Below are 5,897 nucleotides of genomic sequence, written 5' to 3'. Positions count from 1 at the left end.
ACTTTGAAAATGTTGTTGCACGACATCGATGAAGGATCTGAAATTGCCGAGAAACATGTCCCTCGTCAATATCTACGCTTTATCATCATCACGTTGAAACGCGTATCAAATATCGATCGAAACGAAATCAAATATCTACGACATCGGGAATTGAAAAAGAACGATGCAGATTCGTGTCCAATTTCCAATCCCAAAATCCATCACCCAGGAACACTCGAAGCTTAATTCAATCTCCGCCACGCTTCTCCATCATCATCTGCTTTAAGATCAACTCAATTTCCAAAACAATAGTCTCGATCCTCCGACTCATCACCATTCCAAACAACGATAATCAGAAAGCCCGCCTGTGATCTGCCCGCTCGAAGGGAAAACAGGTGGCTTGTACAAAGCCGTGCGAGCAGACGGTCGGGGAAGGGGGACAGGCGAGACAACGCGTGCCACGTTCCTGGCAAACTTTCATCCCCGGTGGGGACGCGCGTGAACGGTCGTGCGTGAAAGGGTTACGTTTCGCGTACCGATGCGCGTACCGTCACATCGCGACTCTTCGATACTCTCTCTCTCTCCCTCCTCCCCCGAATAGAAAATGGATCTCGCCTCGACGCGAACACAACAGAGATGTACAAAGAGCGCCTCCTCCGTTTCGCGCGGGAGGCAGAAGTAAATAAACGCGGGAGGGCGACGGCATTGTCGCGTTTAATAGGAAAGGATTTGCTTGCCCGAGCGTGCGGTGGCAGCGGTCTGAAATTGAAATTCGATTGTCGCCTGCCGGGCACGGTGTTTGCCGCGATTGTCAGCCCTTCCGCGCTTCACCGCGGAAAGAGCCGCCACGATGGGGAGGGGCTCGTGGAAACTACTTGGCGGCCGACTATGTTTGCCGACCGGCCAACCCGCGAAATTCCTAACGAGCGTGTGTGTGTGTGCGTGCGCGCGTGCACCGGTTCAAGACTTCGCGCCACCGCCCGATCGTTTGCAAAAGTTTGCGAGGGTAAGAGAGCCGTGGAAGTTACGGGACAGCCGGAACGAGACAGGCCGAATTTCAGGAGCCACGACAGAATAACGAGCTGCGGAGGAATTCCTAATGAGCGCGCGGCCAGACGAGGCGGTAATTCGGTTGCGCGAGTCGAATCGCCGAATCTGTTGTTTCCGGGGGGGGGGGACGAAAGTTCGTGCGGCTTCCGGTAATTATGTCGCCGTTGACGAGCCGCTTTTTCACGCGGGCGTACAAGTTTCTCTGTTCCCGGGGTTTGCGTCCTGTTTAATTAATGTCTGTTGGATTTTCGTTGGATTCTCTTTCTCTATTTTTTTTGTTTTTTTTTCTTTTTTCTTTTTTTTGTTTTTGATCCGTGTTGAAGAGAGTTTCTCCGCTGGAGGGTCTCTCAGGTTTTTATAGGATAGTTGGCAACTGTTGGGTGTTTGTGAATAAGGGGTTTAAATTATTGTAGGGATGCAAGCGACACGCGTGTTTATTTTTTCGATCTTTGTTGAAGGAATTTTTCACGATAATTTCGATCGAGATATTTCGATTTAAATATCTATTCGATTTCGAGAATTTAAATAATTTCGCGGGGAAGAAGATTTTTTTTAGGGAATTTTTGGATGATCGTTAATTATTGGATCTTTGATTTCTGTTTGCTTAAATTTGTAGATGTAACTTTTATCGCAAGCAGTTTCTTTCCGCAAGCTTGCAAATTGCCTCTTTGATCGCGAACCTCAACCTCGTTGACTAACACTTGGCTCAATTTTTTCGTTAAAGGGAACGCTTTTGCTCGCGTGGATTTAAACTGTTTCTCGGTCTACTCTTTACTCTTTGCGATAGATTAGATCTACCTCGCGAAAATGTTTACAGATTTTTTTTACGTAAACCCATTAACTTCTCTCCTTTAAATTCCCTCCATCTCTCGCATCCTGCAAGAAAGTACAAGTATCTCGTTTCTCATAAATATAAAATATAACATTAAATAGCGATTGTTATCAAATTATAATAAAATTTTACTATTTTTTTTACGTAATCAATTACCTCTTCGCCTGCTAATAAAAAATTTGATGAATTATCAATCAAATATTCTCGAAACTGCGTACGGCCAGATAATCTCGTATAAAAAATTCTACCATTCGTCTAAGAAGGTGAAAATAAAAAGCACAGTGTTAAATATTTGAGGGAAGAATATCTCTCCGCGCTTTTTATATCAACGATCACTTCGGTATCGATTTTAATTTGTAACCACCACGGAAATATCCGCCAACTTATTCCAAAGATAAAGTACACGACCTGGAAAAAAGGGGAAAAATACACAGGCAGTGCACGGGTTGATTAATCCAGAAGAGCCCGTACGTACGTACGTACAGGTGATTATGAGAAAGGGGGTGGTAACTCGTTACACGAGTTTTCCGTTGGCCAGACCGTGCCGCTTCCGTTTCAAAGGGGTTTATGCGTCTCCCGCGCGACTCGCAATTAGTCCGACATTCAGGCGAGGATAGCATGCACGTGTTCGATAATGGCTGGTTGGATCTAGGCGCGCCGCCGCGGCCCGCGAACCCCGTATAGACTTTCCCATGCATAAAGACAAACCGTGCGCGCAGGGCGGCCTTGTCACGTTCAGATGTAAACCAGACTCCGGTGAGCGCAACTACTACCCGTGAGCGGAACACGCGTCACGGGGAGCCGTGCTGCACGTCAGGAACACGAGCGTTCCCCGGCCGCACCTGGCCCGGCTATAGGTGTGTATACGCGCCATTGAATAAATACACTTATACGCGCGCCAGTTATCGCCTCCTCCCCCTCTCCTTCTATCTGTCGAAATATCGACATCCGTCGAACAAGTTTTCGAATCTATTACGAATTTCGAAATTTAATTTTCAGTGAAATGTGCACTCTGAAGTATCGTGAGAGGGTGGTGCTCGATTGGAAAAATATCGATCTTTCGAGTACGAAACTGAGAGGAAAGAGAATTTTCTTGTAATACGTATTTTAGGTTTGGAACAAATAATTTAAAGTGGTAATTTAAAGTGAAAAATTGTCTAATCAGATTTAAAATTAAATTCCATCGATATCGTTGCGATATAAATTTCATCGAGTCTTTTCTCGATGCGTTTCGATTTAGGTAACTCTGTAACTCTTCAAACCGTCTCGAGGTCCCTTTTGTTGCCTCGAGCCCCTAATACGTAACAATGTTTGCTCGAGAGAAGTCGGATAAAATCCCAACGCATACACACGACGAAGTGCGCAGTACAAAGGATTCGCCTGTGGATAGTGAAAAGAAACGACGCCTTTGGGGAGGGAGGGGCGCAGCTGAACATTTTTATTTCCTCGACAACCCTATTAAATCGTTCTTCGGGTCAGAAATTAACATCGTATAGATATCTTTTCGCACCTATCATAGCGCGAATCTTATAAAATCGACCGTCTTTCCCTCTTCAATGCCCTCGATGGATTTATCGAAGGAGAGAAAGACCAATAACGGACAACAGAGGCGTTAGATGTGAGAAAGAGTTTGTTTGCTCGTCGAAATAAAAAGTTCCTTGAGCTCGAACAGGAGAAGATCTGTGTCGAGTGGCGGAGGGAATCGTCCCGCGACAGTTGTACAACGGACGTAAATCTTTCTCGAGCATTTTTTTACGCTCGCCAAGTCTGGAAGGGGATTATTCGGTGCACGCGTGAGGAGGCAGCGCAACCCTCTTGAACACCATGCTCTACATCCCCCGCTCTTTCATTATCTCCGGGAAAGAAACGAGAACCCCTCGGATCGAGACCACCGCCGCAGATGTGCCTCGAAATTAGACGACCTCGTCAAATCGGAAACACCAGACGCGTTCCTCGCTCGAGATAACAAACTGAATTAATATTTGACCAAGAATGGACCAATCTCGTTTCTCCGTCTCTAAATTCCTTATTTGCGTTATTTCTTGGGGAAAGTTTAATAAATTCGTGCAGGATTTAATATTTAAATAAAAGATCAGCTCGGGTCAAGATGTTAACGCGGTGTATTATTAAAAAGAAAAAAAAATTGAAGGAAAACTTGATTATCTCGACTCGTGCGTGGCCCACGCGTACCAATCCCCGCCGACGCGCGTGAAATACATTCCGTATTTGATAGATGGTGTAAGGAACGGAAGGATATTAAAATGTTTTATCCCGCTGCACGAGTAGAAGCTTGCGAGACGCTCCAAGAGACGAGGGGGTGAAGAGGAAGCGAGGAGATTAAAGAGCATTAAAAGGATAAGATTCCAAAGTTTTCGTTAAATTTCTTCGATGAAGTGGCAAGGGGCTGGGGGTGAAAAAATTCTGCAGGCACACCGGTTATTTTTCCGTGCGGCGTGCTCGCATGCCGGCAGTCGTTGAAGAGACACAGAGCGTAATTCCAAGTTTCTCTCACGGGCTAACGACACTTAGGTAATTGCACTTAAATTACATCGGTTTTAGCCGCGGCAGTCACGAACGAGGGTGGAAACGAACGTAACTCGCGGAGCTCTTGCTCCACCGCCGATGGAATAGTCCAACTTTTCCGCCAGTTTCGCCTTCGTTTTTCCCAGGTACGCGTTCGACCGACGATTTTTTTTCCTTTTTCTCCCCTCCCTCCTCCCTTTTCCTTCTTTTTCACGCACGTCCAACTTTTACAACCGACCATCCGCCTTGGCCATCGCGGTTCCAGCAACGAGAAGCTTCGCTTTTACAAACTGCCGCTTTTCGATGCGGGGAAAGTTTGGCGAAAAAACTAGTCCCTAGTTTTCGTTCGTACATTATTGAACATTAAATATTTCGACGGTAACTGCTGAACGTTTTACGATACTCGGTTGCTACCGTTTTTTGTTATTAAATTCCTCGTCAGGGAAAATTTTTGCCAGAATTTTTGTTCGTGCTTATCTCGTGTAACGAGCTCGTAATTTTCCCCGATGGTTTTACACCACGTTTCCCCTTTTATTTTATGTACAATTCAGTTTTTCGAGTATTACATCGTTTTACAGACTTATCTATAGCTATTCGTAATCAATTATGCAACGAAACTATTTTTTTACTCGTTGTATAGATTAGAGAATTCAGAAGCCAATCAATCTAACGTTAATTTAGATTGATTGCGAAAATTTATTGGTTTCTTTTAATCCTTTAATCTTTATTTTTATCTTCATTCGAATTTGACGAATGTTTCAAGTATCCGAGATATTAAACGGGCCCTTCGAGTTCTCTCTCTGCAAAGAAAAGCATCGTCGAACAAAATCACAAAATGGAAGGATATTCCACGCGTGCGAAGAATCTCCTCCCCCCTCCCGTCCCCCGGAAAATACTGTCGCGTGCCACCGTAAAGAAACTTGAAAATCCACGTCGTTGGTCCGACGACGCGAGGGAGGAGGGTACAGGTTATCCCTGAAAATCCGCGGAATAGAGTTGGGCCGTAAGCCGATCGGCCACCCCGTAGCCCGTAACCTTAACGGAAAATCGAAGCTGCTTACCATAAAGTCACCCTAAAATCCCTCGAATCCCGCGCGCCTTTTCCTCGCCTTCACGACGGAGGATTGAAAAAGGACGCGGGGGATCGCCACGTTTTTTTTTCGGCCACTTTTCGACCGGCGAGATAACTTGAGGACGACGACACGGGGGGGAAAATATCGTGACCAGACTACAGACTACGGTGGATGGGCCACCGGTCACTTTCTCAGGTGAACCGTCGTTTTTCGATAAGCGGGAGATACGAGGGTGATTTACTCGAGGAATGAACTTTGCCCGTGGCGAGGAGGAAAGAAAGGTTTTGGATTAATTGATCGTGAGAGGTTTAATTAAATGATTGGTATTTATTCGATTAGAGCGCGTGGACGACTTTTAAATATATTTGTTGTAAAAAGAAATCTTTTTCATGTAGTAAACAATGAGTCACGGTGACATTATATACGTCGAAGATTGTCAC

This window comes from Apis cerana, linkage group LG10 (assembly GCF_029169275.1).
Source record: "Apis cerana isolate GH-2021 linkage group LG10, AcerK_1.0, whole genome shotgun sequence".
In the NCBI taxonomy this organism is placed as follows: Eukaryota; Metazoa; Arthropoda; class Insecta; order Hymenoptera; family Apidae; genus Apis; species Apis cerana.
Note: the sequence above shows the minus strand (reverse complement) of the source record.